Genomic DNA, 14026 nt, shown 5'->3' with positions numbered 1-14026 from the left:
TCATCTATCCGTGCTTCCATTTCTGGGTCTGTCGTGAGAATTAAATGGCTTATTAGCACTTTATTTTTAGGCAGTAGATGCAATAACCATGAGCTCTTCTGTGGTTGATGAGCCATCCCATTGCAATGCCTTTGGGGATCTTCAGGTTTGGGGCACTTTCCAGCCATCTTCCCCATCATTGTTTGTGGCCTAGGAATTGCTGTTGTACTGTCAGATGTTTTTTCTCTCTTCTCTTTTCTGTTGTTGCCAACGTTTATGATTGCAAGGCTGCCAAGTCTGGGTCACAAACATGCATCCGTGTCTATCTGAACCTATTCCACAGGCAGCGGAGGCTAGAGCGGCCAGGCCCTGCCTGCGGTGACTGCAGCTCCCCTGTCCTTTGCTCTGTCCACTCCTCCTCGGCAGAAGGAGGAGCTGTACGGCAAGCATCACATTTGTCCCCGCAAAACCCCTGTCCTCTGCAGGGAGTCATTTCCCCTTCCCAGCCCTAATTCTTTGCCCTTTTAAACCAGAGCTATTATTACTTCTAATTTGCATTGACTGCTCCCTTAGCAACCATCCCACGTTGGATGGGATATCAACCTGCTTCTATTACTGCTAGATTTACCCAAATCCTAGCTCTAGCTGAGCACAACTGAAAGTGTGATCAACAGAAACGTAAACAGTTGTCACCGCATCCATATGCATGAATACCCTCCTTTACTGAACAGCTGCCGACAGCCAGTCTGCCTAGAAGGCACCTTCCAGATGAATCTTGTTCTTCCCTCGCCAGCGATGAAACCCAACCTCATAAATTTATTTACTCTTGAAACTTGTTTCAACCCAAAACAGTGCCACTGCTCTTAAGATTTAAAATTATATATATCACTTAAATAAGGTAGATCATTTCATAATACTTTTACGTATTAAGACTCTACCTTTTCCAGAAAGGATTAAACAGTGGTGTGTTGGTAAACTAGCTCTTTGGAAGGAAAAAAAATTTTTTAAAGACCTATTTTGTAGTGTCTGCCTATATCCCTGGTGTAAATACTCCCACTGTGGCTGATCTCAAGCTATCAACTGTCTAGCAAGGGACACACAAAATTCCTGAACATTTAACAAAGTTTCTAGCATATCACTGGGGGGCAACGTAAAGGATACATCAAATGCATCAAGGTAGCAAACAAAAAAGAGGTGAAAAAGAGACAAGGATAGAGGTGTAAAATGGAGTGAGGAGTTCATAAATATAACAATGCGTACTAGAAAACCTATACACAGGTTCACTACTGACAGTTGGCTTTAAGAAACTTGCAACACTGAGGGAAGACTTTAAGATGAAAGTAAGTCTCATGATGAGAAGTACCACTTTCCTGTTCCTCAAGTAGGTCACATTTCTCCTGAGGCTGCCTGGGAAGCAAAGACCGTGTCACACAGTGAATGTCCTTATCAACATCAGGGGGTGTCCTGACCTCGAGACTACAGGGAGGTGAAAGCAACTCTGCAGGATGCTGGGCCCAGCCGGTTCCACCCGGCAGGTGAGCTGCGGATGGAGTCCACAGCCTTTGAGTAATCTTCCCGACTTTTGCTAAAGACCAGACCGTGGTAAGTTTAAAATTGCTCTTCCAGGCAGATCTTCCTACTTGAGGGTCTTTCCAGAAATCCCAGTGTTCACAACATTCGCAGGATGGGGCTTCTGCCTCAGGGCCCTGATCAACACGCTGGGGCCCAAGAACCACAGCTCCAACCTCAAGTCCGTTCCTGTCCCAGCCAGATCAATCCAGAGCCTTGGAACCAATCAACCCACCACCCTTTGAACCTTGTAATTTGAATGGTTGACCACTCCCTTTGAGGGAGAGCCCCTCATTGGTCTGGTTCCCCAGCCCCCACCTGCCCTTCCCAGTCCTCCCCTTGTCATCCTTGGCAGCCCTATGGATAAGCTCACAGAAGCACAAGCACACACCTCCACCAACTGGCTCCATGTGGGGGTGAGGGGCTTGCATTTATTGGCATGGGCCTGCAGCAGTGTTTCTCAGGGCAAGAAACAGTCCTTGGTCACTTGGTTGTCTTGTACCATCACCAAAAATATATAGGATTTGCCCAGCTGGCATGGCTCAGTGGTTGAGCGCTGACCTATGAACCAGGAGGGCACAGTTCAATTCCCGGTCAGGGCACATGCCTGGGTTGCAGGTTCGATCCCCAGTGTAGGGCGTGCAGACGACAGCGGATCCATGATTCTCTCTCATCAATGATGTTTCTATCTTTCTCCCTCTCCCTTCCTCTCTGAAATCAATAAAAAAGACACATATTAAAAAAAAATACAGGATTTAACAAATGGCCTTTGATGACCTTGTTCCTGCTTTTTTAGGTGGAAGTGAAAACAGGTGGGGAGAGGTGTTAAGCAGTGGACAGTAATTACAAAATGATCGCACCTGGAGCACCTGTGATAGTGTGCCTCAGGCCACCTTGGTCTGTTCTCCTCGCTGAGGACAAAGCACCAAAGTTCATACTGTGCTCCAAACCTTTAGGGGACCATGCAGTTTCTTTTTTTAAAAAATATATTTTTTATTGATTTTTTACAGAGAGGAAGGGAGAGGGATAGAGAGTTAGAAACATCGATCAGCTGCCTCCTGCACACTCCCTACTGGGGATGTGCCCACAACCAAGGTACATGCCCTTGACCGGAATCAAACCTTGGACCCTTGAGTCCGCAGGCTGACGCTCTATCCACTGAGCAAAACCGGTTAGGGCACACCATGCAGTTTCTTTAGGGGACCACTGCTTAACACCTCTCCCCACCTGTCTAGCGCTCAACCACTGAGCCATGCCAGCTGGGCAAACCCTGTATATTTTTGGTGATGGTACCAGACAACCGAGTGACCGAGGACTGTTTCTTGCCCTGCAGGAGCCCTGGCCTCACCCGGCAGCAGACAGTCTCTGAAGACATCTGAATCTGGGTTCAGAAATGGCAAAGGTTATCTCCTGGGGCATGGCCCATCCTCAGCAGCCAATATGCCCATTTTTCCACCTGGGTCATGTTACTTGCGAACCCTACGCTGTCTGTGCCGTGGCCTATGGCCAAGCCTAAAGCTCTGCGGGGGAACACAAGGCTACAGTGCTCCTGGGGAAAAGGCATTTGACAGAGGCCATCGTCCCACCTTCAGCCCAGCAGGGAAAAGCGGCTGAGGTAAGGAGAGTCATCTGTGTGTCTGGGTGTGTGCGCATGCACTCAGGGGGTTTCTTCTTTTCCATAAATTCTGACAGCCTTCTAATAATTGCTTACTTCAGACATAAGTGTCAGCCAGATATAGGAAAATATAAAAATGGGATAAAAGCATATTTTCTTAAAAGAATTGGACTATTTCTTGGCTGATTACGAGGAAAAGGTGTCTAGAACCCCTTATGAGCATTCTCTGCAGGAGAGTATTCAGACCCTTAGGATCTTTCTGGAGGAAAGCAATTAGTGGGTACACTGAATCAAGCACAGTCTGCTTCCTGGGCATGTGGAACCAACCTCCCCTCTGATACACTAAACTCAGATCTCAAACCAGCTATTGCGCCCGGCCTGTGTGGCTCAGTGGTTGCCCATCGACCTATGAACCAGGAGGTCACAGTTCAATTCCCAATCAGGGCACATGCCCGGGTTTCGGGCTCAATCCCCAGTGTGGGGCCAGCAGAAGGTAGCTGATTGATGATTCTCTCATCATTAATGTTTCTCTCTCTCTCTCACTCTCCCTTCCTCTCTGAAATCAATAAAAATATGTTTAAAAAAACACACACAACTACAAACTTGCGGTAGAGACATGTTGCATTAAGGAATATTGTTGTAGGGCCCTAGCTCGTTTGGCTCAGTGGATAGAGTGTCAGCCTGTGGACTGAAGGGTCCTGGGTTCTATTCTGGTCAAGGGCACATGCCCGGGTTATGGGCTCAATCCCCAGTAGGGGGCGTGCAGGAAGCAACGGATCAATGACTCTCATTAATGTTTCTATCTCTCTCTCCCTCTCCCTTTCTCTCTAAAATCAATTTAAAAATATTTTTTAAAAAAAAGAAATATTGTTGTAGGAAGCTTCCCACCTGCCCATTCTGGAGACAACCCAAGGCAAATTCTTCTAGAGGCCAACCAAAGAGTGAGTATTTTGATAGAAATGACCAGGCCCAACAAGACACAATCTGGCATTGTCCATCCCACATAAATGCACATCCCCAGTTTTACAGTAGGTCAAAGTCCTTCCCTTGTTCCCTTTTCATTTGTCAGAGGGTGCACTAAACCTCCCTCCATCTTTCCCTCCACCTCCCACCCTCCTGTGTCACCCCTGAGGATGTTGGGTGGGGTCGCAGGCCGGCATTCAGAGTGCTCCCGGTCCCCTTGCTGTGGCGTCTGGGTCAGGGATAGGCTCTTCAGAGGCAGCTGGCAGTCCCCGCCTCTGCTGAGGGGAGCAGCCTCAAGAAAAATACAACACAGTGGAGGGCCAAGTGAGGAGAGACTAAGAAACAGAGCCAGAGGCAGCACCTCAGTCAAATTACCCCCGAGTTCATGAGACACTTGGGTCATAAAACCCAGTGAGTCTCCTTTAATGTTCAAGCCTGTGCAGTAGACGGGCTTTTCAGTCACCTGCAACCAAGCACATCCCAACTAAAGGACCTCATGCCTTCAAAATTATTAAACAACTAGAGGCCCGGTGCACGAAATTCATGCACATTAAAAGGGGATTAATTAGAGGTAATAATTTAATATTGCTATTTGCCCTTTCTCTATAATAGAAGTGTCAGAGATGAAAGAAAATTAGTAAAATGTATATGAAAACCTTCCTCCTGTCAGAGTCTGGGGCACACCACGGGACCCAGAGTCAAGTCCCTGCCCACCCACATGCACCTCAAAATCACGTGAGACCCAGACCCAGCCAGCCCTCCCCCACATTGGGCTAGATCCAGACCCGACCAGTCCCACCTTTGTCAAGCCCTGCCAAGCAGGGGGCATAGCCTCAGGTCCCCCGGCCCAGCACCAGGAGGGCGGCACAGCCTCAGGTTTCCCGTCAAGCCCTGCTGGGCAGGGGCGCAGCCTGAATTCCCCCAACCCAGCACTGGGGGTGCACCTTGAAGTCCCCTGTCAAGCCCTGCTGGGTGGGGGGCATGGCCTGAGGTCCTCAGGCCTGGCACTGGGGTGGGGGGAGCAGCCTGAGGTCCCCTAGACCAGCACCAGGACAGGAACTGCACCTTGAGGTCCCCCATCAAGCCCCGCCAGGCGGGGGGCGTGGCCGCAGGTCCCCTGGCCTGGCACTGGGGTGGGAGGTGCGGCCTGAGGTCCCCTGTCAAGCCCTGCTGGGTGGGGGGCACAGCCTGAGGTCCCCTGTCAAGCCCTGCTGGGTGGGGGGCACAGCCTGAGGTCCCCTGTCAAGCCCCAAAGGGCCAGGGGAGGGCGTAGCCTCAGGTCCCTGCTGATTGCTCGTTAAGGCTCCTTATGGGAACTTGGCCTCAACTGTGGGTGCAGCCATCTTTGTGACAGAGTGATGGTCAATTAGCATATTCCCTCTTTATTAGATAGGATAATAGAATGGAAACTATCAGCGTTTTATAGAAGAGGCTTTAGGAATCCTGGCTTCGAAAGGTGTTCTATTCAGGCCTGGCCGGTGTGGCTCAGTGGTTGAGCATTGACCTATGAACCAAAAGGTCGCAGTTTGATTCCCAGTCAGAGCACATGCCGGGGTTGCGGGCTCAATCCCCAGTGTGGGGTGAACAGGAGGCAGCCCATCGATGATTCTCTCTCATCACTGATGTTTCTCTCTCTCTCTCCCTCTCCCTTCTTCTCTGAAATAAATAAAAATATATTTTTTAAAAAAAAGAAAAGTAAGGTGTTATACCCAGGAAGACAGAACAACCAACAGTGAGTGTGTATTTTCACGGGGCGATGACACTTCTAATAATTCATGCATCATTTTCTACTTAATGCTTCTAAGAGGATTAGAGTTGGATTACAATAAAAAGACCTATGTTTTAGGATAATTAAAACAAGAATTAAATATACAGGGGAGGAGATGAATAGAACAGGAAACAACAGTGAAATAAATTCTCACATTGGAACATACAATTTGGCTCAGAGCATCCGAGCAGCCAAGGTTTAAAAAAAAAAAAAAAGTAGCTTAATTTTTATATACCTCTTATCTGAAGAAGAAACACACCCCTGTTTGCCAGAAGATATGACACTTTTCCTAGCAGTAAGGATGCTCTAGAGTGGCTGCAGTCAATTTGGAAAGTTTAGGCCCCTGAATGCTGACATTAGCTGAACCACTTCAGCTTATCAGTATTTCGATGGTCAACAAAAGTGTCAGCATTAATCTAAGCATTGCCAGTATTCGAATGTTACAGATTCTGTCAGAGAAACATTATGTCAGCATTTTGAAGAAAGCACAATGGGCTGCAGTAAATTTTTGAAGAACGTACAGTGTGGCAGCAGCAGCTCAGGACTGCAGCCAGCAGCTGCAGGAGGGCACACTGAGGGCTTGAGCTCCGCAGCCCCTCTGCACCTCGAGGACAAGTGGGGCAGGAAGGCGGAGAAGCAAAGGAATGAAAAATGAGAAGGGAGACCACACAGGAGTCCTCAGAGGGCAGCTATGGTGCAGGACCCTGATGCATGCAGCGGGAGAGAGGAGGTATGTTTCATGGGTGTGTGCTCACACAGGGCTCCACCTTCCCCGAGAGAAATCTACAAACACAGAGTTGTGTTCGCCTGGAAAGAGAAAAGGGAGCTCTGGACTCAATTTGGACTAGGACAGTGGTCAGCAAACTGTGGCTCTGTTGACTAATGAGTTTGCCTACCACTGGGATAGGGGCTTAATCACAAGGAACAACAACAGCCTGTAATTATTGGAATCGAGAGTCTAGGTCAGTGGTCGGCAAACTCATTAGTCAACAGAGCAGCAAACCGCGGTTCGTGAGCCACGCCGCAGTTTGCCGACCACTGGACTAGGAGACTGTTGTTGGGTAACCATAGCTAATCTTTTTTTAAAAATAATTTTGATTTTATATATATATATATATATATATATATATATATATATATATATATATATATATATAATTGATTTCAGAGAGAAAGGAGAGGGAGAGAAGGATAGAAACATCAAGAGAATCATTGATGGTCTGCCTCCTGTACACCTCACAATGGGGATCGATCCCGCAATCCAGGCACGTGCCCTGACCGGGAATCACACGGTGACCTCCTGGTTCATAGGTCCACACTCAACCACTGAGCCACGCTGGCCGGGCAATAATAGCTAATCTTGATGGAGCCCAGCACTCTAGGAGGTAAAGTACTATTGTTATCCCCATAAGAATAATAATATCCAATGAGGAGAGTAATGCTAATTCATGATGGAGCTCGGGGTCTGATCTGAGGTGGTTGCAAAGCCCACTGCTCACCTCTGGTGACCATGTCCACCCCACGCAGCTGCAGGGGACAGACAGTGAGTTGTGACGGCCCCGCCAGCTTGTGCTGCACCTTTCCTCGTTTCCACAATATTCTCACTCTACCTGTGGCCCAAAGCAGGGCAGAGCCTTCAACTAAATGCAACGGAAGCTGGCGGAGGGACACTGCAGGCTCAGTCTTAGACAGCTCTGTGAGGCATCCCCCTGCTTCCCCGGGTCCTGACAGAAGGGAGCTGCACACCATTCCCCCTTCCACCCTCCCCCCCGCCCCGCCCCCGGCCACCCCGCCCTGTCTCACTCTCCCCTCTCCTGGAATCACCTCCCAAATAAACTGCCGGCAGCAAGCCTGTCTGGGGCTCTGGTGAAAACAAACTTAACCAAGGGAACGCATCTGTGAGCAACATTAGAGATCAGAAAGGACAGCTCGTCAAATTCTTAGCAGATTCAGACTCTTATTGCTAAAGCCACTGCCTACTGCCCCGCTGTGTCCGGAGGGAGAGGCTGCAGAGGAGGAAGAGATTCTCAGGGAAAAATGAGCTGCTCAGCCAAAGGCAAAAGATTTCAATGAGCCCTAGCTGGTTTGGCTCAGTGGATAGAGTGTTGGCCTGCGGACTGAAAGGTCCCAGGTTCGATTCCGGTCAAGGGCATGTACCTTGGTTGCGGGCACATCCCCAGTGGAGGGTGTGCAGGAGGCAACTGATCGATGTTTCTCTCTCATCGATGTTTCTAACTCTCTATCCCTCTCCCTTCCTCTCTGTAAAAAATCAATAAAATATATTTAAAAAAAGATTTCAATGAACAAATACATCCAGCTGAACTATGTATTTTCTGAAGGTCGACTTACTCATTTCCAAAGAAGTCATGACAGGAATCACCAGACCATGGAGTGTTGGACTGTGTGTGGAGTTTTCAATAAATGCATTTCAAAGTCCTCCTTCTCTCGGGCAGTTGTATACAAAAGGCTGAAGAAGTGGGTCTTTGTAGGGCTGCTTGCCAGTTCTCCTAAGTGGAGCACAGGCCCTAGTTGTGAAGCAAGAAAGAAAAATAACACGTTGACTCTCTTGCGACTTCTAAGGCTACCAGCACCCATTTAAAAAGGAAGAAAGAAAACAGAACCTTTGCTGCCCGAGAAGAAATCTAATCTTCTCCAAGTTCTCAAAGGTGCCACACTTCCCACCAGCTGTGTGCGAGGTGTGCGCCAACGTGCTGAGAAAGGGGCCTTTCACGATTGCATCGTATTCGTGCAACTGTATCCAGCAGTCACTTAAGAACCAGGGGTACCTGAGGACATCAAATGACTCCACTGCCAGACAAGATGTGGGGGCTCCCCCTGAGCAAGGAAAGTCTGAGATTATTTTCTATCCATCATGCTTACCTCAGTGATTCAACTTATGGTCCAAGACATTATTCAGAAAATAATATGCTATTAGAGAATTTCATTTCATGGGACATTTAATGAGAACGTTCTCCAGCAAGGGAAGGCTAGTCTCCTCAGACACAGAGGGTGAGAGTTGCCACTGAGGCTGGTGTTTCTGAGCTGCCCAGAGAAAAAGGGGATCCAGACCTGAGACCCCGAGTCCTGAGGAGGGCCGCTGGCCAGTCGGTGCCGGGGTCTCTGAGCTTGGATGGACACCCAGGGGGCCTGGAACTCAGCGTTCCGGGAGGAGGCACTGGGGAGCTGGTGCTGGAGTCGCGCAGAGGGCAGGATGAGACTGGCTTTGCAAGTGCTGGGAAAACTGCAAACAGGATCCAGCTGCTTCCAGGGGAGGCACTGTCGCCGCCAGCCTGAGGAACCAGGGTTGGAGTGACTTCCATAGGAACAGCAAGCAGGGGAGGGGGACTGAGCAAGTCCCTTCCTCCTGCCCTTTTGCTGTTTCCATCTAGCGCCCCCTATTGGGGGAGCCTAACGGGTGTCAGCTTGAAAAGCAAAAGGGAGGTTTGCAGGGTCGCAGCCGCAGCATCACAGAACACAGGATGGGTTTGCCGCTGGGACAATCGCTTAGTAACTGACACAGCACTCTCCGGGACTACCATCCTCAGAATACTAAAACTCTAAATTGCAAATATTTCCTGTGCCAGCAATTCAGCGAAAAAGTAAAATATCAAGGAAGCTGTGGAGGAACAGTTGTCTTGAATTATGTCGCCAAAAGTGTGCTCAGCTCACAGGTGGGCTTTGGATAAAAACTGGAGATGGTGAGGGATACAGCGCCTGTGTATTTTACAACTTCAATATCAACCAGATAGAAGGGTAGGCTGAAGAACTGCATTGTGTTAGAGATGTACGCGCAATGGACAATGTTTGAATGCCACTGGAAAAATAAAAGGACATGGGCTAGAAGGGGCTGATGGGGGGGAGGGGAACATATGTAATACTTTCAACAATAAATCTTTAAAAATAAAAGGACATGGGTAATGCAGAAAGGAAGGAAAAGGTAAAGTTTTTCTGTCATTTAAGAAAATGTTGTCACCCCTATGTTCACAGCAGCATTATTTACAAAAGCTAAGATCTGGAAACAGCCCACGTGCCCATCAGTAGAGGAGTGGATAAAAAAGCTGTCGTACATTTACACAATGGAATACTGTGCAGCTGTAAAAAAAAGAAGGATCTCTGACCCTTTGAGACAACATGGGAGGAACTGGAGAGTATTATGCTAAACAAAATAAGCCAGTTAGAGAAAGATAAATATCACATGATCTCACTTCTATGTGATCTCAGGAACAAAATAAACTGATGAACAAAACACAATCAGAGCCCAGCCGGTGTAGCTCAGGAGTTGAGCATCAGTCCAGGAACCAAGAGCTCAGGGTTCAATTCCTGGTCAGGGCATATGTCCGGGGTGTGGGCTGGATCCCCAGTGTGGGGCATGCAGGAGGCAGCCCATCAATGATGTTTCTTTCTCACCAATGTTTCTATCTCTCTATCCCTCTCCCTTCCTCTCTCAAATTAAAAAAAAAAAAAAAAAAATAGAACCAGAGGCATGGATACATGGAAAAGACTGACAAATGTCAGAGGGGAGGGGAATGGGGGGACTGGATAAAGAAGGTGAAGGGATTCGCTAAGGAACATATATGCATAGCCCACGGACACAGACAATAGTGTGGGGAGGGTCCAGGGAGGGGCGGGGCTGGGGAGAAGTGGGCAAAGTCAGGGGGTGATGGGGGACATCTGCAATAGTGTCAACAATAAAGCACAAATAAAAAATACAAACAAAAAAAGAAAGTGTTGTGCATCCTATGAAAAGATGGCTTCTGCACTAACATGTTAATTTTGAAGAAAGCAGCCACATTAAACTGCCTCAGGTCTGCAGATGCACATTGTCCTTTGTGATCTGTGAGGAGGAGGCAAACGGGAAAGCAGGCCAGTGCCTGGAACTGCTCTGAGCCCACCAGCGCCCCCTCCCAAAGTGATAATGGCCTTCATCCTGGGGCCACTCAGGCTCCCAAACAAAAGAGTCCATTCAGGTGAGTACGGTCCAACACATAGTAAACTTTGGAATTTCTGTTCAAAGGCACAGGACGTGGGGATGTAAAGGACTGACATTTATTAATCCAGAACATTTGCATGCAAAATCCCTGGCGAGTCCAGGGGTTACTGATGGTTGAGAAAAGCAAGTCGGCAGATCCTAGGGAACTGGCCTCTGTGAGAAGGTGCTCGCTCACAGTCAGTGCCTGGGAGGGCAAGGACCCTGAAACCTCAGGATGGAAACCCAGCTCCTCCAGCTCCTCTGCCGAGAGAGAGACCTCTCAGCTTCCCTGGCCTCCCTTCCCACCTTGCAGCTGCACTAACCTCTGCCTCCTCTGCAGTCACACGGGGGTTCGTGACCTCTGGCATGGGTACTGTGCCCGGCCCTTCCCTGTCAAATGATGATAAAGAGGGCATTTAGGTTTAGAATAAGAAAATATGACAGAATTATGGAATAAATGGACAAAAATGCCATAGGGTAAATGCATTACACACTTTCTAACCCCCTCCTGCACCCCCAGCTCCAGCTGCCTATGATTCTAGTTCTGACCCCTGTCGCTTGTTTTCGTCACATTTAGCTTTGGCCACTTGCTTCTGTGCAGGATGGATATTTTTCAAGTTCAAAGTAAAAACTATGCCTTTTATCTTTCTTATAAGGTTTTTCTAATCTTCACCTGGCATTCATGTGCTTCTGGCAACAGATTCTTCTATATGCATTGTGACTCAACCCAATTCAGTAAATTTCAATGCTTTGTGGGCGCTTTAATTAGCTTTTGAGGGGAAAAGTAATTATAATGTGGTACTAGTCTTTCAAGAAGTCAGATACCTCTAGGATATCCTCCCTCCTCCGCCCCTGCAGACAAAGAGCCAAGGAACTTGGACGTCTCAGGCAACTGGTGAAGCCCCAAATGGCATGCACGACTTCTGTGCACATAAGGGTGCTTCTGTGAGAGGAGTCTGCTACTTCCATCAGCGTCTCAGAGAATTCTTCACCTCACAAAGGTTGCGAGTCCTGAGCCTGTCTAAAATCTGTTATATAAATAAACGAAGAAAATTAATAAATGAATAAAATGTTATTCTATCTGGCTTTTGTTGTCCATTTAATTTCTTTTCCCCACCCCACTCACCTTGCATCCCTCCCCTTCCACCTACCCCCCCACACACATACACAATTAGTTTCTTTAATCATTAATAGCTTCCTTAGCATGGCAGCAGCAGGGAAGCCCCAGGACCAGCAGACAGAGCCCAGACAGCAGGGCTTGGGGGCTTCCTTAGTGTGTCGGTGTCAGCGAAGCCCCCAGGCCTGGCAGACAGAGCACAGTGCAGGGCATTGGGGCTTCCTTTGCATGGCACATGGCGGAGGCAGGCAGAGAGCTGACAGCAGGGCATGGGGGCTTCATCTCCATGGCTGCAGCGAAACCCCCAGGCCCCGCAGAGAGCAGAGAACCATGGGAGTGGGCCTAAGCCATCAGTAGGACATCCCCTGAGAGCTCCTGGATTGTAGAGGGTGCAGGTTGGGCTGAGGGACCCCCGTGCACGAATTTCGTGCACCAGGCCTCTAGTAGGTATTATAAAAAGATATGTCGAGAGCATTTGAGATCTTGCTCCCTGGCATATGTCATCAGTTTGGCTCAAATAAACTCTTATAAAAGTAAAAAATAGCCTTGGCCCCTGTGGCTCAGTTGGTTGGAATGTCTTCCCATGCACCGAAAAGTCACAGGTTCAATTCCCAGTCAGAGCACACACCCAGGTTGCGGGTTTGATCCCCAGATGGGGTGTGTGCAGGAGGCAGCCAATCAATGTTTCTCTCTCTCTCTCTTTCTCACCCTTCCCCTCTCTCTGAAAATCTATGACTATGTCCTCAAGTGAGGATAAAAATAATAAGAAGAAATAAATAAAAGACACATCATAACCAAGGGTGTGTTCAACTTAAAGAGTTATTGTGATACCTATATTTACATGATGCTTTATAGTCTAGAAAGGGCAAAAAGTCTTCTGTGAAAAATGTATCTTTATGGAAGTAACATATAATGCAAGCAGTACTTTTAAAGGTACATCATAGCCCTAGCCGGTTTGGCTCAGTGGATAGAGCGTCGGCCTGCGAACTGAAAGGTCCCAGGTTCGATTCCAGTCAAGGGCACATGCCCGGGTTGTGGGCTCAATCCCCAGTGGGGGACTTGCAGGAAGCAGCCAATGCATGATTCTCTCTCATCATAGATGTTTCTATCTCTCTCTCCCTCTTCCTTCCTATCTGAAATCAATAAAAATATATTAAAATAAATAAATAGCCGAAACCGGTTTGGCTCAGTGGATAGAGCGTTGGCCTGTGGACTGAAGGGTCCCGGGTTTGATTCCGGTCAAGGGCATGTACCTTGGTTGCGGACACATCCCCAGTGGGGGGTGTGCAGGAGGCAGCTGATCGATGTTTCTCTCTCGTCGATGTTTCTAGCTCTCTGTCCCTCTCCCTTCCTCTCTGTAAAATATCAATAAAATATATTTTTAAAAAAATAATAAATAAATAAAGGTACATCATAGGCAGAATGGCAAACCTGTCCTCACTATAAACACCTACAAAAAGTATCAAATAGATGCATCAACAACTTGTAACATCTCTGCCCATAGCTATTAAATAAGCAATTATGAGAGAATCCACTTTATAAAAATGTAAGGACCCTCCCCACATGAAAGATTACACACAACTTTGGTTAAGCATTCAAAGGGATGCTATGGAACAGTTAAAATTACAAGTGTGCCTTCAAAAGCACCCAAATGTCACTGTTTTCTCTCTAAGCTGCCTTTGTCCCAGGAAAGCAGTCTACATCCCACCAAAAGCAGCATTGGGGGATCGTCTGACATGGAACATAGAGAAATGCCCACACTCACAACCTCCCACTTACCCCAGACAGAGCAAAACCAGGTACATGCAACATGGGGAGACTTTTGGTTGCTCTTGGTATATCATTGTAGTAGGCAGTTAGACAGACATGAGCAGAGTAGGACCCATAGGCCAGGTACAGAAGGTCACCAGGGCTGAAGCCCTTAGTGCCTAGCAACAGACAATTTTAGGGTGGGACCTCACCCCCAGGGTGACCTTTCCTGCCCTATCAGATTGCTGGTCATGCAGTTTAGATTCCCTGACCTTTCCTATCACTAGTCCTGGGGTA

Source organism: Plecotus auritus, assembly GCF_963455305.1.
Source record: "Plecotus auritus genome assembly, chromosome: 8".
Classification (NCBI taxonomy): Eukaryota; Metazoa; Chordata; class Mammalia; order Chiroptera; family Vespertilionidae; genus Plecotus; species Plecotus auritus.
The sequence above is the reverse complement of the archived record's forward strand: the minus strand, read 5'-3'. Positions refer to the sequence as shown.